The 25,538-nt window shown below is 41.3% G+C and overlaps 1 protein-coding gene across 2 annotated transcripts in view; it reads left to right on the top strand.

The window, feature by feature from the left end:
- The window catches only part of CCDC112 (coiled-coil domain containing 112), a 234,437-nt gene that overhangs the window by 1,784 nt on the left and 207,115 nt on the right, over positions 1-25,538 (top strand). For both annotated transcript variants that reach the window (XM_079918786.1, XM_079918787.1), the window contains exon 2: positions 14,872-15,001. The gene's annotated coding sequence lies outside the window, so the exon portion shown is untranslated. The remainder of the gene's footprint in view (positions 1-14,871; positions 15,002-25,538) is intronic.

Raw genomic sequence — 25,538 nt, 5'->3', positions numbered from 1 at the left:
TGCTCCCTCATGCGTCTCCCTCCCTCCCACCCTCCCTATCCCACCCCTCTAGGTGGTCACAAAGCACCGAGCTGATCTCCCTGTGCTATGCGGCTGCTTCCCACTAGCTATCTGTTTTACCTTTGGTAGTGTATATATGTCCATGCCACTCTCGCTTTGTCACAGCTTACTCTTCCCCCTCCCCATATCCTCAAGTCCGTTCTCTAGTAGGTCTGTGTCTTTATTCCTGTCTTACCCCTAGGCTCTTCATGACATTTTTTTTTCTTAAATTCCATATATGTGTGTTAGCATACAGTATTTGTCTTTCTCTTTCTGACTTACTTCACTGTTTATGACAGACTCTAGGTCCATCCACCTCATTACAAATAGCTCAATTTCATTTCTTTTTATGGATGAGTAATATTCCATTGTATATATGTGCCACATCTTCTTTATCCATTCATCCAATGATGGACACTTAGGTTGTTTCCATCTCCTGGCTATTGTAAATAGAGCTGCAATGAACATTTTGGTACATGACTCTTTTTGAATTATGGTTTTCTCAGGGTATATGCCCAGTAGTGAGATTGCTGGATCATATGGTAGTTCTATTTGCAGTTTTTAAAGGAACCTCCATACTGTTGTCCATAGTGGCTGTACCAATTCACATTCCCACCAGCAGTGCAAGAGTGTTCCCTTTTCTCCACACCCTCTCCAGAATTTATTGTTTCTAGATTTTTTGATGATGGCTTTTCTGACTGGTGTGAGATGATATCTCATTGTAGTTTTGATTTGCATTTCTCTAATGATTAATGATGTTGAACATTCTTTCATGTGTTTGTTTGCAGTCTGTATATCTTCTTTGGAGAAATGTCTATTTAGGTCTTCTGCCCATTTTTGGATTGGGTTGTTTGTTTTTTTGTTATTGAGCTGCAAGAGCTGCTTATAAATTTTGGAGATTAATCCTTTGTCAGTTGCTTCATTTGCAAATATTTTCTCCCATTCTGAGAGTTGTCTTTTGGTCTTGTTTATGGTTTCCTTTGCTGTGCAAAAGCTTTGAAGTTTCATTAGGTCCCATTTGTTTATTTTTGTTTTTATTTCCATTTCTCTAGGAGGTGGGTCAAAAAATATCTTGCTGTGATTTATGTCATAGAGTGTTCTGCCTATGTTTTCCTCTAAGAGTTTGATAGTTTCTGGCCTTACATTTAGGTCTTTAATCCATTTTGAGCTTATTTTTGTGTATGGTGTTAGGGATTGATCTAGTCTCATACTTTTACATGTACCTGTCCAGTTTTCCCAGCACCACTTATTGAAGAGGCTGTCCTTTCTCCAATGTACATTCCTGCCTCCTTTATCAAAGTTAAGGTGACCATATGTGCGTGGGTTTATCTCTGGGCTTTCTATCCTGTTCCATTGATGTATATTTCTGTTTTTGTGCCAGTACTATACTGTCTTGGTTACTGTAGCTTTGTAGTACAGTCTGAAGTCAGGGAGCCTGATTCCTCCAGCTCCGTTTTTCGTTCTCAAGATTGCTTTGGCTATTTGGGGTCTTTTGTGTTTCCATACATATTGTGAAATTTTTTGTTCTCGTTCTGTGAAAAATGCCATTGGTAGTTTGATAGGGATTGCATGAATCTGTAGATTGCTTTGGGTAGTAGAGTCATTTTCACAATGTTGATTCTTCCAATCCAAGAACATGGTATATCTCTCCATCTATTTGTATCATCTTTAATTTCTTTCATCAGTGTCTTATAATTTTCTGCATACAGGTCTTTTGTCTCCTTAGGTAGGTTTATTCCTAGATAGTTCATTCTTTTTGTTGCAGTGGTAAATGGGAGTGTTTTCTTGATTTCACTTTCAGATTTTTCATCATTAGGGTATAGGAATGCCAGAGATTTCTGTGCATTAATTTTGTATCCTGCTACCTTACCAAATTCATTGATTAGCTCTAGTAGTTTTCTGGTAGCATCTTTAGGATTCTCTATGTATAGTATCATGTCATCTGCAAACAGTGACAGTTTTACTTTTTCTTTTCTGATTTGGATTCCTTTTATTTCCTTTTTTTCTCTGATTGCTGTGGCTAAAACTTCCAATACTATGTTGAATAAGAGTGGTCAGAGTGGGCAACCTTGTCTTGTTCCTGATCTTAGTGGAAATGCTTTCAGTTTTTCACCATTGAGGACAACGTTGGCTGTGGGTTTGTCATATATGGCCTTTATTATGTTGAGGAAAGTTCCCTCTATGCCTACTTTCTGCAGGATTTTTATCATGAATGGGTGTTGAATTTTGTTGAAAGCTTTCTCTGCATCTATTGAGATGACCATATGGTTTTTCTCCTTCAGTTTGTTAATATGGTGTATCACATTGATTGTTTTGCATATATTGAAGAATCCTTGCATTCCTGGAATAAACCCCACTTGATCATGGTGTATGATCCGTTTAATGTGCTGTTGGATTCTGTTTGCTAGTATTTTGTTGAGGATTTTTGCATCTATGTTCATCAGTGATATTGGTCTGTAGCTTTCTTTTTTTGTGACATCTTTGTCTGGTTTTGGTATCAGGGTGATGGTGCCCTCATAGAATGAGTTTGGGAGTGTTCCTCCCTCTGCTATATTTTGGAAGAGTTTGAGGATAGGTGTTAGCTCTTCTCTAGATGTTTGAAAGAATTCACCTGTGAAGCCATCTGGTCCTGGGCTTTTGTTTGTTGGAAGATTTTTAATCACAGTTTCAATTTCAGTGCTTGTGATTGGTCTGTTCATATTTTCTATTTCTTCCTGATTCAGTCTTGGCAGGTTGTGCATTTCTAAGAATTTGTCCATTTCTTCCAGGTTGTCCATTTTATTGGCATAGAGTTGATTGTAGAAATCTCTCATGATCTTTTGTATTTTTGCAGTGTCATTTGTTACTTCTCCTTTTTCATTTCTAATTCTATTGATTTGAGTCTTCTCCCTTTTTTTCTTTATGAGTCTGGCTAATGGTGTATCAATTTTGTTTATCTTCTCAAAGAACCAGCTTTTAGTTTTATTGATCTTTGCTAGACCTTGACGTTTTTGAAGAGTGCTGGTCAGGTATTTTGTAGAATGTTCCTCTGTTCGGGTCTATCTGATATCTTCTCGTGATTTTATTGGGATTGTGATTTTCTGGGGAGGAATACCACCAGAGGTGAGGTGCCCTTCTCCTTACATCATATCAAGGGTACATGCTACCAACAGTACAACACTGATGATAATAACCTTGATCACTTGGTTGAGATGGTATCTGGTGGGTTTCTTTCTCTATTTGAGAGTTATATTTTTCTATTCCATAGGGTATTCTTTGCAAGTGAGTTGCTAAGTCCAGCCCTTGTTCGAAGAGGAGAGTAATTAAGCTCCTCTTCCTAGACAGGGGTATCCATGTGGAATTCTAACGGAAGGGAGATTTGTCCCGTCTCCCTCAATCAATCATTTTTCAGTATAGGATCATGGATTTATATTTTATTTTTGTGTATTATAATTAAATACTGTAATTGTTTGTTTTCTTGCTCAGGTTGTTTCAGCTTTGGCCATTGGGAGCCATGGTATTTTGACATGACCCCACTTTTCCTCCTTAGCCTTCCTTACTTTCTATAAATATACTCTAGGATCATCTTGTATTTTCTCTGCCCCAGCCCTAGAATCATACATTTCTCTAGAGCCGTGTTGCTTTTTTATTTTTAAACATGCTTTTTTTAAAAAAAAAATTTATTTGGGCTTCCCTGGTGGCCCAGTGGTTGAGAGTCTGCCTGCCGATGCAGGGGACGCGGGTTCGTGCTCCAGTCCGGGAAGATCCCACATGCCACGGAGTGGCTGGGCCCGTGAGCCATGGCCGTTGAGCCTGTGCGTCCGGAGCCTGTGCTCCACAATGGGAGAGGCCACAGCAGTGAGAGGCCCGCGTACCACCAAAAAAAAAAAAAAAAAAAATTATTTATTTATTTGGCTGCATTGGGTCTTCGTTGCTACACACAGGCTTTCTCTAGTTGCAGCGAGCGAGAGTCACTCTGCGGTGCGCAAGCTTTTCGTTGCAGTGGCTTCTCTTATTGTGGAGCACGGGCTGTAGGCACGTGGGCTTCAGTAGTTGCGGCATGCAGGCTCAGTAGTTGTGGTTCTAAAGCGCAGGCTCAGTAGTTGTGGCACATGGGCTTAGTTGCTCTGTGGCATGTGGGATCTTCCCAGACCAGGGCTCAAACCTGTGTTCCCTGTATTGGCAGGCGGATTCTTAACCACTGCGTCACCAGGGAAGTCCCTAGAGCCCTGTTGCTTTAGTTGGAGAATGGTATTTAGAATCCAAGATTTGACTTTGGATGTACTTGTTGAACGTATATTAACACATGTAAATACACATACCTATAATTATTTCTGTATCTGTATATATTTAAAATAAATCTGAGTTCATACTGACATCTCCTACTTCCAATCTAGCACTAAGGATTCATTACAGCCTTCTCCCTTTGCTTATTTGTAGCTTCTTTCTCTGTCAGTGACAAACCTAACTCCCATTATCTACAATTTATTTACTTATTTTTTCAACCCTATTACATAAAGTAGTTTTAGAATTGCTAAACCCGGTATCCTTGTGAGAAATTTACCTACGAGTACAGTGCTTATGTATATTTCTTTTTTTCTATTTCTGTTGTTAGCCTTACAGTATTTAGTCAAAACACCATTTTCTAAGATTACTTAAGGCAGCACCTTTTAACCCCAACAAAACTTTTTTAATGACTATTTTGTAATAGGCATCAAAGAGAGTAACGTTCTGACTACAAGCTCACCATCACTATGGTGAGCTCACTATAGCTCACCATCAAAAACAAGGAAATGGGGCTTCCCTGGTGGCACAGTGGTTGAGAATCCGCCTGCCAATGCAGGGGACACAGGTTCAATCCCTGGTCCAGGAAGATCCCACATGCCATGGAGCAACTAAGCCCATGCGCCACAACTACTGAGCCTGTGCTCTAGAGCCAGCGAGCCACAGCTACTGAGCCTGCGTGCTGCAACTACTGAAGCCCATGTGCCTAGAGCCCATGCTCCACAACAAGAGAAGCCACCACAGTAAGAAGCCGTGCACCACAACGAAGAGTAGCCCCTGCTCGCTGCAACTAGAGAAAGCCCGCGTGCAGCAAGGAAGACCCAACACAGCCAAAAATAAATAAATTAAATAAATAAATTTTTAAAAAAAGAATTATTAAAAAAAACAGGGAAATGTTTCAAAGACATAATGTATAAAATTTTAAAGTAAAAATATATACATTTAACCTGTTTCTAACTAAAATTGTTCTCTCCTTCCTGTCTCAGCTGATTGTTCAACAAAGCTGACTCTAGTATCTTTTCACTGCTTTTGCTGATTCTCTAGCTTTTTTTAATGTTAAATTTATAAGTTGAGATTACTGAAATAGAATCAGAATGTCTGTTGGTGAAATTCATCTTCTGATATTTTGAGTAGGCCTTAAAAATGAAGTGATGTTTGAGGATCGTTAGAAGTAAATGGGAGCAAGGTTAGGAAAGAGTCTTAATTATCTTTTTAAGGAAAATTAAAGGAAATTATTAAAAGGAGATTATTGGGCTTCCCTGGTGGCGCAGTGGTTGGGAGTCCGCCTAACGATGCAGGGGACACGGGTTCGTGCCCCGGTCCAGGAGGATCTCACATGCCACGGAGCGGCTTGGCCCGTGGGCCATGGCCTCTGGGCCTGCGGGTCCGGAGCCTGTGCTCCGCAGCGGGAGAGGCCACGGCAGTGAGAGGCCCGCGTGCCGCGGAAAAAAAAAACCCCAAAAACCCGAAATTATTCTCTGTGTTTAAATACTGAAACACCTTAATTATTTGTGCTAAAAGCCAAAATAAGAGAGTTGCTGGTAACCACCATAACACCTTATAGGATCCATATTGAATGCACTGGCTTTTCTTTAGGCCCCAATACTTTATCTGCATACAATGACATGAGATCAAAGTTTAAACTTCTCTAGCCTACCAATCTACTGAAAGTTTAGGGGAAAGAGTCCTTAGGACTGAAGGGAAATAAATTTGGGAGTAATTTATCATGTAAACTCACACATTCAGTAAATTTATTGACCCTGCAGTGAGTGGGGATATAAAGATTAATAATACAAACTTGCCATTGAAGAATGAACAATATTTTTAAGGAGGCAAGCGAAGCTAATTTTCAACTGTGTTCTGAAGGGCAGAGGGTTTTTCTGACTTTTAGGTTTAATAAGAATTGAGAAAGATCTCAAATTAAAATTGCTTATACGTTACATTGTACACTTTTTTTTATAAACCATTGTTCACATTTTTAGGACTGGCTGGCTATTTCACCTTTTTATCAAAATGAGGTTTAGAGGAAAAGTGCATAGTCCATTGACTGAATTTTCCTCATCTATTTGACATCATTTTTGTGCTAAAATTTGTACTTTGTATTTTATTTTGAAATGTGTCCTTTACCTTACATAAAGTTGTAGGAGGTATCCTTTGAGTGAGTGAGAGTGTATGTGTGTGTGTTTCCAAGTAACATCTTTTGTATTCTGAACTCATTAAATCTGGCCCATGCTGAGCATTCAGAATTTGTGCTCGCCATGATTGAAAATCAGTCAGAGTCTACCAGGTTCATTAACAAGATCTGTTCTCTGTAGTCTGGAATTTCAAAGAAATTTTTTTATTATTAAGATGTAGAATTGGCAGAAGAATAAAAGTGAGTGAGGGATCAAAAATAAATCTCACAGTTTTAACCTTTTGTTAATCTTTTAAGCCATCTAAAACTACTTATAAAAAAATCTTAAAACTGATCCAGAAAATTTAACTCCTTAGCTACCACTAGAATGGGGGAAATTTGGTTTGAAAACAGTTTTTTCCTTTTTTCTATTTTGTAACCTCTGTTTATAGACTGGTCTTAATGTTGTCACAGGTGAAAATGATTTCAGGATATTAATCAAATGAGAATGTACTTCTGCCTTGCTAAACTAAGGTTCTGAGGAAGGTATTAAAGAGAATGGGACCTAAGTATGTGAATATTTTGATCAGCAGTGGTACATGTGGGTTTTGTTTTATTTCATTTTTAATTGAATCTGAAGTTGTCTTTTAATAATTGCAGTTTAACTTATTTACACTTAATTTATAATTCATTTGGACTTAATTTCTAACAGCTTATTTTGCCATGGTTTTATTTAGCTTTTATTTCTTGTTTCCTACTTCAAGGAGATTGTTTTCTATATTTCTTTTTTTCCCTCTATTTTTTTAGAATTTATACATTCCATTAAAGAAAAAACATTTTTAGTGGCTACCTTTTCATTTTTAACATGTGTACTGGGTTGAATTGCTTTCTCAGAAGATACGTCCACCCAGGACCTGGGAATGTGACCTTATTTGGAATAAGAGTTGCAGATATAACTTAGGATCTTGAGATGATATCATCCTGGATTAGAGTGGGCTCTAAATCCAATGAAGAGTGTCCTTATAAGAGACAGAAAAGGAGAATGCATGGAGGGAGACATAGGGGAGAAGGCCATGTCAGACAGAGCTGCACAGAGTGGAAGCTCTTTGAAGATGTGGGCAGAGATTGGAGTGATGTAGCTACAAGTTAAGGAATGCCAAGGGTTGTTGGCAGCCACCAAAAGCTGGGAGGGAGGCATGGACCAGTTTCTTTCTCAGAGCCTCCAGAGGGAACTAACCCTGTTGACACTTTGTTTTTTGTGAGGTTTTTTTTTTTTTAAATTATTTATTTTTGCCTGCATTGGGTCTTTGTTGCTGTGCGTGGGCTTTCTCTAGTTGCAGCGAGCGGGGGCTGCTCTTTGTTGTGGTGCGTGGGCTTCTCATTGTGGTGGCTTCTCGTTGACAGGCTCTAGGCACGCAGGCTTCAGTAGTTGTGGCACGTGGGCTTCAGTAGTTGTGGCACATGGGCTTAGTTGCTCCGTGGCATGTGAGATCTTCCCAGACCAAGGCTCGAGCCTGTGTCCCCTGCACTGGCAGGCGGATTCTTAACCACTGCACCACCAGGGAAGTCCCTATATTTTTATTTTTAGAAGCTCTATTTTGTTCACGATTTCCTGTTCCTTTTTCAATTTCCACCTATCTCATCATTTTAAACAGTTCTACTTGATCATCCCCTGTAGTTGTACTATCTCGAGTTCCTGGCATGCCAGTCCCCCTGTGCTGCTCTCTTCAGGATGGCTCCTTTCCTCCCAGAGGTTATAATTTTATTTCTGTAGCTGTCCTCAGCATGTGGTGTTTCTTCAGGTGGAAGACCTGTGTGTCCAAGGCTTTGGGAGTATCCCCATAGAGCAACCAGGGCCCCAGGGGTTCCAGAATATCACATTTTCAACTTGGGCATCCTATATGAAGAGGATGAAGTTAGTCCGGATTCTATGTAGGCATACCTCTTTATATGGTGCTTTGATTTATTGCATTTGGTGGATATTGTGTTTTTTCAGAAATTGAAGGGTCGTGGCAACCCTGCATTGTCAGATGATAGTTTACATTTTTTAGCAATACAGTATTTTAAAATTAAGGTATGTACTGTTTTTTAGACATAATGCTTTTGCACACTTAATAGACTACAGTATAGTGTAAACATAACTTTTATATGCCTTGGAAACCGAAACATTCCTGTGACTCACTTTATGGTGATGTTTGCTCTAATTGCGGTGATCGGGAACTGAACCTGAAATATTTCCAAGGTGTGCCTGTACACAGAATACAGGTTTACAGTTCCAGTTTCTCCTGAAAGCATATTCTTTTTAACAAAATCCATAGTGATGGACAGACAGCAAAGTCTGCTCGCTGCCCAACTGGACTAAAAGGCTATGGTTTTCTTGGCCCCTTAACTCAAGGATAGTGTTTCCTGGGTTCCTTACATTCTATGTAGAATTCAGTTCCAGCTTCCTGTCTAGCTGGGACTCAAGGAGATGCCTTCTGTGGGTGCTAAGCCCTCGCTCCCTAGCCATTAGACATCCCTACCCCCATCAGTGTTGGCATTAGCATGGCTTTGAATTCCCCTCTTCATTTCTGAAATTTAAGCACTCCTTTCTTCTCAGCTCAGCTATGTATTATAAAAAGATGGGGGAGTTATATTTATCTGCCATTTCCACGTGTTTGGAATGAGAGAGTAGTCTGCACTAAGCTGGTCCACCCATCTCATTCCACAGTCTGGTGGGTCACAAGTACCAGAGTTGTTAAGGGATTTTCAGTTTTATAAATTAAAGTCGAATCAAGGTTATTCTTATATTGATATTCTCCCTAGAAATCAGTTACACTTAGTTAATGGATCAGGAAAGCATAGAAGTATAATTGTGACCTTGGGCATGTCCATGGAATTCGGTCCTGAATGTGAACATTGTTTTTCCTCTGCCACAATAGGAAACAAAGTTGCTTAGAGCAGCCTGTAATGAGGCCAAGACTTGGGGCTGAAAACCTTTGAGCCACAGAGCGGTCTTCATTTTGTAGTCACAGACTGTAGACTTAGCTGAAGTAAACCCTGCTGCAATTTCCACGGCAAAAAGGAGGATGAGAGTTTGTATAATGCATTTCCTCTAATTTACTAGAAAAATTCATTCATGGGTTATTTTGGGGGTACAAAGTACATCTTACTTTTTTTTTTTTTTTTCTGTACGCGGGCCTCTCACTGTTGTGGCCTCTCCCGTTGCGGAGCACAGGCTCCGGATGCGCAGGCTCAGCGGCCATGGCTCACGGGCCCAGCCACTCCGCGGCATGTGGGATCTTCCCAGACCGGGGCACGAACCCGTGTCCCCTGCATCGGCAGGCGGACTCTCAACCACTGCGCCACCAGGGAAGCCCCATCTTATATTTTTATTTACATGTATGTGAAGCATTTAGTGTTAAATGGCCCTTTAAGACAATGTCGTATGCCTCTAGCAATGAACTAGTATCTCAAGATATCTAAAAGAAGAAATGTGTATTTAATGTATCTTTTCATCATAAGCATTCCATTAATGTATGCTATATATTGACCCTCAGGACATTCCATTTAATATACACATATATAAATTTAAATATATACTTACGTATGTGTGTTTGTGTATGTGTGTGTGTGTATATATATATACACACACATACAGAAAGAGAGAAGAGAGAGAAAGATCCTTCCCAAGACACGATTTAATGTATAGCTAAATAGTAATGTGCTTTGGGCTTCCCTGGTGGTGCAGTGGTTAAGAATCCACCTGCCGATGCAGGGGACACGGGTTCGAGCCCTGGTCCGGGAAGATGCCACATGCTGCGGAGCAACTAAGCCCGTGTGCCACAACTACTGAACCTGCGCTCTAGAGCCCGCAAGCCACAACTACTGAGCCCGCGTGCCACAACTACTGAAGCCCGTGCGCCTAGGGCCTGTGCTCCTCAACAAGAGAAGCCACTGCAATGAGAAGCCCGCACACCTCAATGAAGAGTAGCCCCCGCTCGCCGAAACTAGAGAAAGCCTGCGCACAGCAATGAAGACCTAACACAGCCAAAAATAAACATAAATAAAGTAATAATAAAATAAATTAAAACAAAAACAGTAATGTGCTTTGTTGGATTGTGGCAACGGCATAACAGTATATTTGTTGCAGTGCTTGTGTTCAAGTTAAGGAGTGGCTTATTTAGTTATAATGGGAATACTGTTTTTAGTCATAGAAAATGACAGCCATTCAAATGGCAGGTGTCTAAGTACAGATTGGGTCCATCAGATGGGAACACACTTTAAATAATTGTGACCACATTTGTTTTGCTTGGTAGTTTCCTAGTTACCCAGGACAGAACTGCAGACACAGGGAAGAGGTGGTAAATTACCCTGATTATCAAACAGCTGAGAAAATAGTTTGGCTCTGGTGTTGAGAAACTTGTTTAGAAAATAAATCAAAGCTCATTGGAGCTTTTTTACTACATTGAATTCATTCAAAATACCTTCTTTGTAACAGACAATTACAGTGTTAAAGGATTAAGTATTAATTATGGATGTGTTCAGTTTCCTTAGGTAACTACTGAATACTGCCTTTTCAAGAAAGGTAAAATTCCATGTGATTTTATTTATTCATTCACTTAGATTCAACAAATCAATGGCAGTGATAAGCAGAACACAAAATTTAAAACTAATAATTTATTAGGGGGTAAAATTAATATATTACTTGGCCCATGGGTCTCTATTACTAGCTGTGTGACCTTGAGCTAGTTAAGTTTTCTAAGATTCAGTTCTGTGGTTAATGAGGATTAATAATGCCTGCCTCACAAGGTTTTTCTGAGAAGTAAATAAAGCATTTAAAGTGCTAAGTAGAACACCTGGCACATAATAATTTCTTAATAAATGTAGTAGCTATTAATATTATTTGGTGGAAAAGTAGATAATAAAATAAATGCTGGATTTATTTGGATTTTAATCTTTGAACAGACTTAATAGGTGCAATGAGCTTATTTTATACTTGGTCATAAATGTAAATTTTTTTAATTTTCTGAAATCCAGAATATAAAACTGCAGCTGGTATTCAAGACTAATAATTTGTACTTTCTTAAGAGATGAACTTGGGAGGTAGTAGTAGGAGGGGAGAGCCTAGAATTAGAAAAGCTTCATTTTTTTTTTTTTTTTTTTTTTTTTAATTTTTGGGCTGCACCACACTGCATGCAGATCTTAAGTTCCCCGACCAGGGATGGAACCCGCGCCCTTGGCAGTGGAGGCATAGAATCTTAACCACTGGACTGCCAGGGAAGTCCCAAAAAAGCTTCATTCTTAATTTTGAATTGCGAAGAGCAAGGCTGTGAGACCTAATACATTAAAATTCTGTAATATCTTTAAAAACAAGCCCTGCAGTAGCAGGCCCTGGAATGAGAAATGTGCTCGACTTTTCAAAAGCCTTAATTTGAAGGGTCACAATTATTGTCTTTCAGATGTGGAGAACTGATTTCTAATTCTGCGTCTAAGAGAAAATTGGCCATATTTTCAGTATTATGAGCAGATTCCTAATGCCCAAAGGGGATTATGTTCTGTCTTTTATTGCCTGTGGGAGGGGTGTTGCTAAGAAACAGAATTCCTGATACATTCTGAGGAAGGCAGCCTGTCATGTTAGTGATGCACTGAGAATAAAACACACCGAAGGCAATGTATTTTCAAAATCTAAAGCTGTTACTACCCAAAGAAGACTGTTTATCTCTGGTTGATTAGATGTAACTCATCTGCTTGTGTGAGGCTTAGAAAACAAACCTTAAAAGCCTGTATATTGATGCTCTAAAAGTATGTATGGCCTGCCAAATCCTTCTTTTACGAGTGTTTGAAGGACAAAAGGAAATGACCTACAGAGTTTGAAGGCTGGAAGGAAGCAAGCACGCACTGAGGACTTCCATACAAGCACTGGGCTGGGCTCTGTCACGGTCACACCTTGCTGATGATCCATGATGACCTGTCAAGCAGGAGGCATAATTTCCACTTTACAGATACGGGAATAAGTTCATCCGAAACTCGACCAGTTGAGTGTCAGTACTCATAACTTCAGACCTACGTTTTCTCACTCCAAGTGCAGAATTCTTGCCACTGTACTTACCATCTATTGGCTTCCATTTTTAGAGACTAAAGTAGGGTCAGGGTTAGACTACAACTGCAAAGGAGATTGGGGAAATTCTATGATTCAAGACACAGGCCTAGATACTCTGGAAGGCCTAGATTTCTGGTTCCCTTTGGCTGCTGAAGAACAGGTGCTTCCTCATCATTTTTCATCCTCTGAGTTACTGTACCCTCAAGTGAAAATGAATTCTTGCCAGAGATCTTTAAGGTACACAGACCAGGGAAGTACTGACAGCCTTTCAGAGACAGTGTGATCTGGTACAATGTAGGGACCTCTAGGGGCCCTTCCAATTCCGTTTCTCTTATACCACCACATTTTCAGACATTTATTCTCACCTTTTCGGCATTCAGTGCACTCAGGCATTCTCAGCTTTTCGTAAGCGTTCTCTGTTACGATAACTGGGATCCTAAATAGCTCATGGGAATAACCATTATATTCAGAAGCAGGAGAATTCATTCATCCAACAGGTATTGATGGAGAGCATACTGTGTGGTAGGCAGTGTCATAGGAGCTGGGAATCAGCAGTAAAGACAAAGTTCCTGTTCTCACGGAGCTTATCTTCCAGTGGAAGAGAGACGTATATAAAATAATTTCAGATATTAATATGTGCTCTGCAGGAAAAAAATAAGGGCAATGTAGAGGGATGAAGAGTGAGTAGGAATGAGACTGCGGCGGTGGTTTAGAAAGGAAAGTCACTGCAGGCCCCTACGAGGGTCTGCCGTTTGCACTGAGTCCTGAGGGCTAGGAAGGAGGGAGCTGTACCACCACCAGCAGACAGGGTGTTCACGACAGATGATAGCAGTTGTGAGGTCCTGAGATGGGCTCTAGCTTGGTTATTTAAGGACTGGCAGAGCCATGGCACCTGAGTGGGAGAGGCTGACAGGTGCATTATATCAGGTCTGGGTGGTCGTGTGGAGGAGTTTGGGTCTTCTTTTGGGTGTGATGGGAAGCCATTAGAGAGTTCTGACCTCAGATTGGCATGCTATATGTTATTGAAAGATAGCTATAGCTGCTGTCTGGACAGTCAGCTGTTTGAGTGGAAGCTGGGAAACCTTTCAGAGGCTCTTGCTATAGTCCCGATGAAAGACGGTGGTGGCGGGGGCTAGAGTGCTAATGATGGGACTAGAAGTGGAAGGATACAGGCTCATGCTTAGAGGTGGTACTTAAAGGTTTGCTGATGGACTGAATGATGAGTATGAGGGGAAGAAGGAGTCAGGGCCTCTATAACCAGATGCTTGGCAACTTGTCACTTTCTTAACAGTTATCAAACAGAACTCCCAGTCATTTCTTCCACTCCCTGAAACACAGCAGCAGTGACTGACAGTATACATTGCACTTGTGAGTGATGACAGGATTTTTCAATTTGAAACCTTAAAAATTTTTTTAAATTATTCGTTTTAATTTTTCTCAAAAAGGGAAGAGAAAATATTCCCTTCGCTGTCAGAATCTTAAGAAAGACACACACGCACAAATCCAGACACACACAAAGACACACACACACCACCACCACCCCAAATGATATTTGAATTCTCCTACTTTTGAAAACAATACATGGGCTTTTGAAAATAGCTGTCAGACTCTTTAAAAGGAAAAAACCCAAAGGCATAAATAAATGAACTCTACAAATGACTTTGGTTCACATAGAACATAAAAATAAAATCCACAATGAAAAAGCCAGTTTTAAAGATGTTGGCTTGTTTAGAGACTCATGGAAGGAAATGTTAAGGCAGTTTAACCATCCATGACTGGAGTACGTTTTTTCCCGCCCAGGATAACAATGGAGCAAAAGTGCAAAAACAGTGTAACAATATTCAGTTTATGGGTGGCCAAGGAGTGCAGGGAATTAATACATCTGAGTCATAAAACAGAAAAAGTGAAGCACAAAGTGGTATATGTACTGTGAGAAGTGGATTAAAAGAATTTGTTAGCTCGTGGGAAAAGTGAGACAGTACCTTCAGTGGAACATAGGATATTCCCTCCGGTGCAACTTCAAGACAATCACCAGGCAAAGTAGCTGTCCTTGATTGCTAAGCCAGTGCATGGAGAAGGAGACTTCTCCTGATATATTAGTATTAAATAATGTATTAAGTCAGTCACTGTCATCAAATTAATACTGGGAAGTACATGACCAAGATGAAAACACCTTCCATCAGTAAGTCGCTTGGCAATCTAGGATGGACCTTTATCTGTCCCTCCCCCATCCAAACCCCACCCCCAGCCCCCAGCATCATCCATTCTTATACAATTTTTGAAGTCCCATAGTCAATTTATGTTGCCTTTTCTGTCTTCAGAAGGGTTCACAATTCATTAAAATGCCACTCTTTCCTTTGTGTCTTGCTCTCAGGACAAATGGTAGAAGTCCAGACTGAACACAAGGCACAGATCAAGCCAGGGTGATCAGGCTTACAGAGTCTGACCTGACAGAGGCCTGAGCAGGGATTGGCCCAGCACCCAACACATGGAGAATGATGAGGGTGAGTTTGGGAAGATGGGAGAAAAAGAGGGTGTTTCGTTTTCTTCTTTTTCTCTACTATTTTTTTTTTTTTAGCACCTTCAACATGGTGTCATTCTGCACAATAAATCTGTTGCTTCCTCGGTTGAAATGAACAGCCTACAATTTAAGAAAGATATTCACAGAGATACAGAAGGATAATAAAGCCACGGAAGAGAAAGGCAACTTAATTTATAAATGACATGAAAGACAGGAGAAGTAGGATGATCATTAACTTATGTAACCAAGTTCATGTAGAAGAGGTGTTGTGGCTGGGGTAGGGCAGTGTGTGCGCTTTAATTTGCCATAGGTAAGGTATCAGTAAAGAAGGAGCAATGCACCAGATGGAAAAAAAAAAAAAGGTCAAATGCCGTCACAGAGACTACATTTCTTCCAGCATTGAGTCGTGGTTGGAGGAGGGTCTTCTGGAGGTAAACTAGTCAACTTACTTGCTTTTCAGTCCATCCCCTTAAACAATATTTGTTATTACCCTAAATTAAGAGAGGGATCCCAACTCCTCAGGCCTTGTGTTTCATGAAGGGTCTTCTGCTCGCAAGGCCTTCTCTCTGTCCCTTACTCCCAAGGAGAAGTAGTATCTGTTTGTAGAGGTTGTGGCTCAGCCTGGGGGGGTTTCTCTCCCTGGCCAGCCTGCCCTTAAGACAGTGCCTTCTCCTTTCACTCCTTCCCCCACCCAGGTTCTGGGTCAGGCCCAGAACCTACCTTCTACGTGCACTTTTGGAGACCTTTGTCTCTTTGTCCTTGCTGTCGGGGTTCAATCGGTTATGGTGCTGATTGGGTAAGTTTGGGGTAGTCTAGAGGCCCAGTCTCTTCTGCAGGTGGGTCCTAAGATCCAGACCCAGGAAGCAAGTGGTACAAATTCTATCCAGAGGTCAACCTGATTCAAGGCAAGCCCAAGTGCCGTGGAGAAATCATAGCAGTGTTAGGGAGTGGAAGGTCGGGGAAAAAAGGAGATAGACAGGGTAGTTAGGGAAGACCCCTCCGAGGAGGTGAGGTTTAAGCTGACATATGAATAATGGGAAGGAGAAAGCCATTGTGAAGATTTGGGGACAGAGTTTTGGGGGCAGAGGGCACAGCAAATGTGAAGTCCTTGATGGGGAATTAACTTGGGTGTTCCAGGAATAGCAGAAAGGCCAGCGTGGGAGAGTGGTAGGACGTAAGGTCAGAGAGAGGGGCAAAGGAATGTGTAGTGCCTTTGAGGCCCTGATTAGCGGTTTGGATTTTATTCTGAGCAAGTTGGAAAGCATGGGAGGATATTGAGTACAGAAGGGATGTTGTTAGGTTCATGTTTTGAAAATGGCACTGACAGCTTTTGAGGAATTGGGGGTTTCTGCTTTTTCTTTTTCTTGTCCCCCCTCCTCCCCCCACCTCCCTCCTCCAGCAAAGAAGAGGAACCCGTAAGTTTTAGGGATGTTTGTGCATACTGACTCTCATCGTATGTAACCTGGTTTGAAGAGAAGTGTTTCCGTTGTAGGTGTGTCTTGCTGTAAATATTTGTTCATATTTTTGTGAATTCAATACTATGTACCACTGTATTATAGTAACTTTTATAAAGCAAGCCATAAAAAAAAAAAGAGATGGAGGGGAGCTAGGATGGAGGTAGAGAAGGTGGTGAAGATGATGAGAAGTGGACAGATTTGGGATTTTTTTTTGGATATAACTGAAATCTTCCTAAAGTTTTGAATATTGAATACAAAGAAATAAGAGAATCAAGGATGCCTCCTCGGTATTGAGCTTGAGTAACTGGGTGTATGGTGGTGCCGTTAATTAAGATGGGTGACTGGAGGTAGAGAGTGAGAGTAGAGGGCAGAGCTCTGTTTGGGATATGTTATGTTTGAGATCTTTTGGGGCATCCAAGTAGAAATGTGAAGTGTAGTCCAATCTGCAACTCTGGGGAGCAGTTGGGGCTGGCATATAAAGCCATCAGTGTAGAGATGATGATATTTAAAGTCATGGGTCTGGCTGATCTCACCTATGGGGAGATTTAAATAGGGAAGATTATTGAGGACTGAATGTTGGAATGCTTCCAGTATTTAGATTGGAAAGTGGAAGCTGAGTCAGCAAAGGAGACAGAAAAAAGTTGTATTAGTTAGGGTTCTCCAGAGAAACAGAACCAATAGGATGTGAATATGTAGAGAAAGAAATTAATTGTAAGGAATTGGCTCATACAAGTGTAAAGGTTAGCAAGTCCAAATTTGCAGTATGGGCCAGCTGATTCAAGACTGGGGAGAGCTGATGGTGCAGATGAAGTCCAAAGGTAGTCTGCTGGAGAATTCTCTTTCACTTGAAAGAGGGTCAATCTTTTTGTTCTATTCAGTCCTTCAGCTGATTGGATGAGGCCCACCCACATTAGGGAGAGCAGTCTGCTTGACTGATTAAAATGTTAATCTAGTCTAATGTTAATCTAGTCTAATGTTGTCTATTGATTTAAATGTTAATTTCACCCCCAAAACACCCTCACAGAAATACACAGACCAAATGTCTAGGCATCCTGTGGCCTAGTCAAGTTGATACGTGAAATTAACCATGACAGTGCTGGTTGGCTTCTTGGCTCTTAATACTTAACACTTTCTCTCATGCATATGCATATGAGCTGAACAGAAGTGGCAAAGAAAAATGGCACATTTGAGTCCACTTTTCAGCAAGAAGCATAGGACCCTGGAAGAGACCTTAAAGGCTGGCTAAGATAACTTTCCATCCAATGTAGATTTTTCTGTCTCTGCTAAAACATTTCCAGTGCTAGGGTGCTCACTACTTTCTAAGATAAAAAGTTCTGTTAATGTGACTCTCTATTTCTTAAAAAAAAAAGTTATCCTTATATTGAGCAAAAATCTTCCTCATGAAGCCTGACTAGCTCTCAGCTTCCCTAGCAAGTAGTAAGAATGCCACACCGCCTCTGCCAAGGACTGTGTCAATTCTGGAGCTTTGCAGAGTTTGGAGAGCTTTATCAGTCCTGGAACACAAGGCTTTTTCTCCCCAGGGCACAGACATGCCACCCAGGTAGTTGGGTGAGGATGGGTTCAAGTACTGTTTATCTGAAACCACTCACCAGGCACTCAAGCCTTACTGCTAAATCTGCCAGGCTGCTTCAGAATGGTGAACTTGCTCCCAGACACTTCTCTGACCCCAGAAGCTGTCTTCTATCAAAGCCTGAAGGCTGTCAGCCCTGTCTGTCTGTATAGGTCTGAGCCAACTACGGACATGCTTCTTTTTTTTTTCCTCGGCCTATGTTTAGGTCAGTAGAGGTAAATAGATATGAAGAAGGAGGGGTGTGGTCCAACTCCAAATACCTGTGCAAATGTTAGCTCCATTCTGACTGGAGACCCTTTAGTTGGGAAGACCAGACTTTGGTTCTGATTTTGTTCCTTGGTGACACATTCCCTTTTTAAAGCCAGTAAACTCGGATTTGCCCTAATACTAACTCCATCTTTATAAAAATGTAAGCTGTAACCTAGGCAGCGATGAACAAGACTATTTCCTTGTGAACGAAGCCCCTGAATGTAAACCACATTCCAGAGGCTGCTACAGACCCAGCGTTTCCAGTGCCAGTGGAGAAACAGGCCTCAGAACTGTGTAGACACCACTCTGCTAAGAATCTTTGATTGGAAGATTGACCACAAGCCTAGGAGAGAATAGTCATGTAATCCAAAGAACGAGGATTAGTACAGGGTTTGGTCCACCCCCTTTATTTATTTATTTTAAAAAATTTATTTATTTCCTTTATTTTTTTTTGGCTGCGTCGATCTTAGTTGCGGCATGTGGGGTCTTCGTTGAGGCATGCGGGATCTTTTGTTGCGGCATGGGCTCTTCGTTGTGGCATGCGGGCTTCTCTCTAGTTGTGGCGTGCAGGTTTTCTCTCTCTAGTTGTGGCACGCGGGCTCCAGGGTGTGTGGGCTCTGTAGTTTGTGGCACGTGGGCTCTCTCGTTGAGGCGCGCCAGCTCAGTAGTTGTGGCGCTCAGACTTAGTTGCCCCGCAGCATGTGGGATCTTAGTTCCCCAATCAGGGATCGGACCCGCATCCCCTGCACTGGAAGGTAGATTCTTTACCACTGGACCACCAGGGAAGTCCCTTGGTCGTGCCTCTTTAAAGTCTTGCTTTCTACTTTAATAAATGAAAGCACTTAGTAGAAAAACTAGTTCTGTAGGGCTCTGACCGCTAGGCAATCTTTTTAGCCTGCTGTTTGCAAACACTAGGACATAACGCAAAGATGGAATGTTTGTGTCCCCCCTACATTCATGTATGTTGAAACCTAATCCCCAGTGTGATGGTATTAGGAGATGAGGCCTTTGGGAAGCAGTTAGGTCATAAGTCAGAGCCCTCATGAATGGGGTTGGTGCCCTTATAAAAGAGACCTCAGAGAGCTCCCTCATCACTTCCACTGTGGAGGACATAGTGAGAACATGAGAACAGCCTTTGTACCAGGAAGCAGGCCCTCACTAGACACTGAATCTGCCAGTGCCTTGATCTTGGGCTTCCAGCCTCTAGAACTGTGAGAAATAATTTCTGTTGTTTAGAAGCACTCAGGTGTGTGGTATTTTGTTCTAGCAGCCTAAAGAGACTGAGACATATAATATCTTTTGTCTTTTGTTTCTTTGGAAAATTCAGTGGCCATGACTTTTTTGATGTGTTTTTAATCCTGAAGAGGACTTGTTGCACAAATATGCACCAATGATACTTTTGGTTATTGGGTTTTATTAAGGAATTTCGGACACCACTGAACTGAGGTCTGGCAAATAGGAATTACTCTGGATGTGAGTCCTTGTTTCCTTCCCTACAATGCAATGTTTATCCTTCAAATCCTCCCCAACCCCACCTCTCCTCACAGGACAACAACTTTGCGCATCCAAGAATTACATGTGTACATCAGCATTCACACCTCTTTCCTCAAAAAATGAACAGTTTCTCTTAACATAAACATTTCTAAGAAGACTTATGCCTTTTGTAGTATTTGTAATGACATCATTGGTTATTAAATTTTGTTGATTCAATTGTGAACTTGAGAAAAGGATATCTCAAACATCTTTTTAGGCTCATATGTCTTAAATACAGTCCTGTGCTTAATGAACTATAAATATTTAATGAAACGGTAAAAATAATAAATGCGTTATAAAGAGATTCCTGTGTACTAATATCTTTGGGGAGTAAATTGCTCTCTTTTTAAAAAAGGATTATATATACATAGTATATACAGTCGGCCTTCTGTGTCCACAGGTTCACATCCACAGAGTCAACCAGCTGCAAATAGAAAGTATTCAGAAAAAAATTCCAGGAAGTTCCAAAAAGCAGCACTTTGTACATAGTTGCCAGGGTGTTGTACCTGGCAACTATGTACATAGCATTTACATTGTATTACTTATTATAAGTAATCTAGAGATGATTTAAAGTATACGCAGGCGGATGTGCATAGGTTATATGCAAATACTATGCCATTTAACACAGTGTAAGGGACTTTATCTGTGGATTTTGGTATCCAAGGGGGTTCTGGAACCAATTCCCCAAAGATACTGAGGGACAGCTGTACATATTTTTGAAATTTTGAGAAGAATGACTGTCGTTACAATTCGGCTGTCCAGAAGCAACAGTTACTGAAATTTTAGTGTGTTTACTTTGGTCTCTGGTTAGTGGAACTATCACATCAAACAACTTCCATTGTAAGTCAAACTTTCCTTGTATAATTGTGCTGTTTCCAGCTTTTCTATCACAGTAGTGATCTATTAATAGGTATAAAGGAGCTAATGTGATTTCTGTGGTTTATTTTGTTTAGAGAGAATCCTCCGTATTCAGGGGCAAGTTGCTTAATTGACATGGCTGTTCAGATCTGAGAGGTGTGTGCATTGCTTAGAAGAAGCAACTCCCAACCCCTCCCTATTGAACTGCAGAGTTTCAAGATATGTCTACAAGTACAAAAAATGACTTGAGGTGATTATTCAAATTTTAAGGTGGTTTATTTTGGGGGGGGGGGGCGAGTGTTGTTAGTTTGTTTCTTACCGTTTACCTTAATGATTAGGCAACGTTGTTTTGAGATCTGAGTTATCTGGGTAGTCATCCCAGTTCTTCAGTTTTCTACTATGTGGCTTTCACTAACAAGTTGAAATGTTTCTGTGGTGTCAACCCTCTAGGCAACCTTTGGAGATGCTACTTTTCTTCTAAAAAATGTGGTTATGACACGGATCCTGAGGCCGGAGCTTCCTTGTCCTCTGGAATGTCTGAATGGGTGTGTAGATAAAGGTAAAGAGCTTTGGGCCTCAGGATTCTCATGGAAGATGCTATAAACTGGTTTACTCAGAACCCATTCCAGCACCCTTCTCTCCTGACTTCCTGTTCAAAGGGGTGGAGAGCTGAAGATTCCTTTCTCCACCTCCCTTGCCCTGAGGGCTCTGCATGTGACGTTGCATCAGCTAAATCCATGGATCTGTGTGAGACTAGGAGCATGTGCAAACAGCAAGGCAGTGGCTAGGACTGGGAGTGGGATGGGACACAGTTATTTTGATAGGCATTGCACTAGAGGCATCTATTCTTTGGGGGCAGCTGAGGCAGATTTTTGGCATTCAGCCCCTGCTGACGTCGATGCAGTGCAATAGACAGTAGGGGGTGTCAGGTCTGCCAACACAGTCACATGGTATGGGCTGGCTTTTTTCTAGTGCTTAGTTCTCTGGTCCTCCCAGATTCCATAAACTGCTAGGATCTTTTCTGTAATCCCTTTGCACACCCTAAATAGAAAGGACTCTCTTGACCTTAAATAAGAACCAGGTTGTAGAATGAGATCTCTGGGCTACTGCCGTAGTAGTTCTCCACTGTTTGAATTTTCTTGGATAGAAAAAATTTCCAAAACATATTTTGGAATTCCATTAGTGTTGCCAACTTTTCTTTTTCCAAGAGAGGGGATTAACAACAAAACCCATTTACTATCACCATAATTTATCTGAAGAAATATTTTTGAAGACCAAAAAAGTAGGAAGACATAGATGCAGAAAAAAAGACAGTTTTTAAGTTGAAAAAATTTAGCTTTATGAAAAACCTCACAGAAACATCCTTATATTTTCTTTTATTGCCCTTGGTGAAATGTATTCTTAGAAAGTCATTGGGTAGGAGACCAGTGGTCTAGAAGCAGTCAGCACACTTCAACCCACCACTGACTGTTTCTGTGCATATAGTTTTTTTTGGAACCCAGCCAGGCTCATTCACAAGTGCTCATTCACTATGACTGTTTTCATGGACAGCAGCAGACTTGAGTAGTCGTGGCTGTGACCATGAGGCCACAAAGTCTGAAATATAACTATCTGGTCCTTTAACAAAAATTTGCCAACTCTGAGTGACCTACGAGACTCCATCTACCTGGAAGAGTCTAAGAACCTTGAGCGCTATCTTTCTGGACAAATCCGTTGTTTGTACTCCCAAGAGTCATTCCTTCAGCAAACATTGATCAAATCTCTGTATGTGCCAGACTGTCTTCTAGGTGCTGGGACACAGGGATGAATTACAAAGAGAAGTTCTCTAACCTCATGGAAAGCATGTTCTAAAAAGAGACAAACATTAAATAAGTTACATGAAAAAATGAACAAAGATTATTTCATTTAGTAATGAATATTTCCATGAAAACAAAACAGGTTCAGTGATGATGAAGACTGACCCAACAGGAGGATGCCTGTGTACTCAATTAGGGTGGGTACTAAGGGGTAGTTATCAGTTCTCATGTCTCTTTATGCTGAATGGGTTTGACCCTAAAGGTACTAGTTGGAAATCATGTGTAAGCACTTCTGCCTGGGCCAGTGCATAACTGTGAGTAGGGCAGGAAAAGAAGATGCAGAAACACATAATCAAGAGGAATGTAGTCACAGGTTACCAATAATGTAAAGTCCTCAACCTGGGGAAAATCGGTCAAATAACAGAGAGCTACAAAACTAGATCCTAGCTCTAGGTTTTAGACTTTTTTTTCCTATATCAGGACACAGAAACAAGTTTCAAGTCAAAATGCTTTACTCTGCACAGAACATTGTTATACAGTTTTGGGATTTTTTTGGCGGTATGCGGGCCTCTCTGTTGTGGCCTCTCCCGTTGTGGAGCACAGGCTCCGGACGCGCAGACTCAGTGGCCATGGCTCGCGGGTCCAGCCGCTCCGCGGCATGTGGGATCCTCCCAGACCGGGGCATGAACCCGTGTCCCCTGCATCGGCAGGCGGACTCTCAACCACTGCGCCACCAGGGAAGCCCTGTTATATAGTTTTTGAATTGGGAGGGACACATAGTTTTGGGTATTATTCTATGCGTTATGTGTTTTTGTAAAGCCACTGTGGTGAAGGTGGGGACATACTATGACCATGTTGGGAATCTCTTAAACAGGAAATTAAAGATGATACTAAATTGGCAAACAGGAGTATTATAGAAACCTTGTTCTCAGGAGAACGATGGTTACATACTGTAAGCTATTTCATTTATTTTTCTTTTGTTTCTCATTATTTAATAATAAGGCATGTTCTTCTACCTAATGACACAGAATAAACCAGTGTAATTAGACTCAACTATCCCTGCCTGAATTTCTGGTCAGTCAAGTTTTTTTTTTTTTTTACAAATTTATTTATTTATTTTTGGCTTCCTTGGATCTTCGTTGCTGTTGCACGGGCTTTCTCTAGTTGTGGTGAGTGGGGGGCTACTCTTCATTGCGGTGCGAGGGCTTCTTATTGTGGTGGCTTCTTTTGTTGCAGAGCACAGTGTTCAGTAGTTGTGGCTCGCGGGCTCTAGAGCGCAGGCTCAGTAGTTATGGTGCACGGGCTTAGTTGCTCTGCGGCATGTGGGATCTTCCCGGACCAGGGCTCGAACCCGTGTCCCCTGCGTTGACAGACAGATTCTTAACCACTGCGTCACTAGGGGAGCCCCGGTCAGTAAAGTTTTGAAAGCAAAGAACAAAATCAAAATAATCTAAGTCTGCTTTTCTAAACTTTAACGCTGGTATAATATCTTTTCAGGAGGGGGAACACATTTTCTTGCTTTTAGTTTCCTTTGATCAAATTCCTCAAATCATTACCAATGCTAAAATACAGGCAGTCTTGACTGGAACCCTGCCACAGGGCTTGGGAGTGGTGGTGAAAAGTGGACTTGAAGTGTCTGATCTTTTGCTTGTTTTGAAACAGTGAGCCCCATATTGTTAAAATGGCAGAGCTCTTACGGTCCCTGGTTGAGCATAGCTAATTCCCAATCCGTGGGAGCATGTTTGTATTACAATGATCCTAATTTACCCATAAATAAATTATTCTCCTCTGAAGCCCATAATAAATATAGTTTTAATTGCATGCCAACTGTTAGACCCTAAAATTAGACAGCTTCAGTCTTCCTTTGCCAATTGGAGGAGGTGTTCTGGAATATTGGAGTGGAGATTTTCTGTGGCTCCAGAGGCTCTTTGGGAGAGAGAAGAGGCAGAAATATTTCTGATGAATGTCTGAACAGATTTCAGTTGTACAAGCCTTATTTCTGGGTCAGACAGAAGCCATGTTCAAATGTTTTTCAACCATTTGAAGGGTGGTATCCCAGCCATGCCTTTTATCATCTCGCTTCTTTTGAGTCCCCGGGTCCATTTTCATAGATGAAGCCAAAGAGGATGAGTCAGAAACTGCTCTGCTGCCTGTGCCAGCCTTCAATCTGCCTTAATTAGCAGAAACAGTACCCACTTCGAAAAGATGTTTGTGCCCTTGTGACTAAGAGCCTTCAAATAGAGTCACTCTCTAAAGGAAATTGTAGGACAATCTTACAAATTAACTTGGGCACAAGGGAATACAGGCCATGTGTGAAATTAGGTTGGCCCCAGTGGAAGTGAGGTTAGGAGCTGGGGGCAGATTTCGAGCTACCCTACCCTCGTCACACTCCTTTCCCAGCCCCCTCCCAGCAGAGCAGCTTGTGGGAGCTGAGTGACTTTACGCAAGTGCTTAACCTCTTGACCCCCGTTTCCTCATTTGAAAAAACAGGGAGAATAACAGTACCTGCCTCACTGAGTGGTTGTAAGGACTGAATCAGATGATGTTTATAAAGTGCACCACCCCCCCCCCCCAGGAGTGTCAGTAAAAGTTACTAATTGCTGCTCCCCTTTCTTATGTAGTGAGTTATCTCCTAGCCCTGCTTTACCTTTGCTTCCCACTTTTCTCTATACCCACATTTTCCGTCTGTGGAATGTTGAAGGGCAGATGCACCAGGTAAGTTTCTTTTGAGAGAAGGGGACTGTGTACTAATACTGAACCCAAAACCCTGTAGTTCTTGTTTAACGTGGCAGTTGATAGAAATCACAGTTAGAACCAATCGAGGGTCCTGGGGCTGCCTCAGGATCAAGTTGCAATGATGGAAATCAGGGCATTCTTGTCTGTGAACCACTGTAGCATTCTAGAAGCATTCTTAACCTGCTTGACTTACTTTGGAGCAAGGCACCAAGTGTCCTTTTATTAGTCAGTTCACATTTTTAACAGATAAGAGCAAATCTTTTAAAACAATTTTTCAAGCAATGTTGGAAGATTCCTGTG

This window comes from Stenella coeruleoalba (assembly GCF_951394435.1).
Source record: "Stenella coeruleoalba genome assembly, chromosome: 3".
NCBI lineage: Eukaryota > Metazoa > Chordata > Mammalia > Artiodactyla > Delphinidae > Stenella > Stenella coeruleoalba.
The sequence above is the reverse complement of the archived record's forward strand: the minus strand, read 5'-3'. Positions and strand labels throughout refer to the sequence as shown.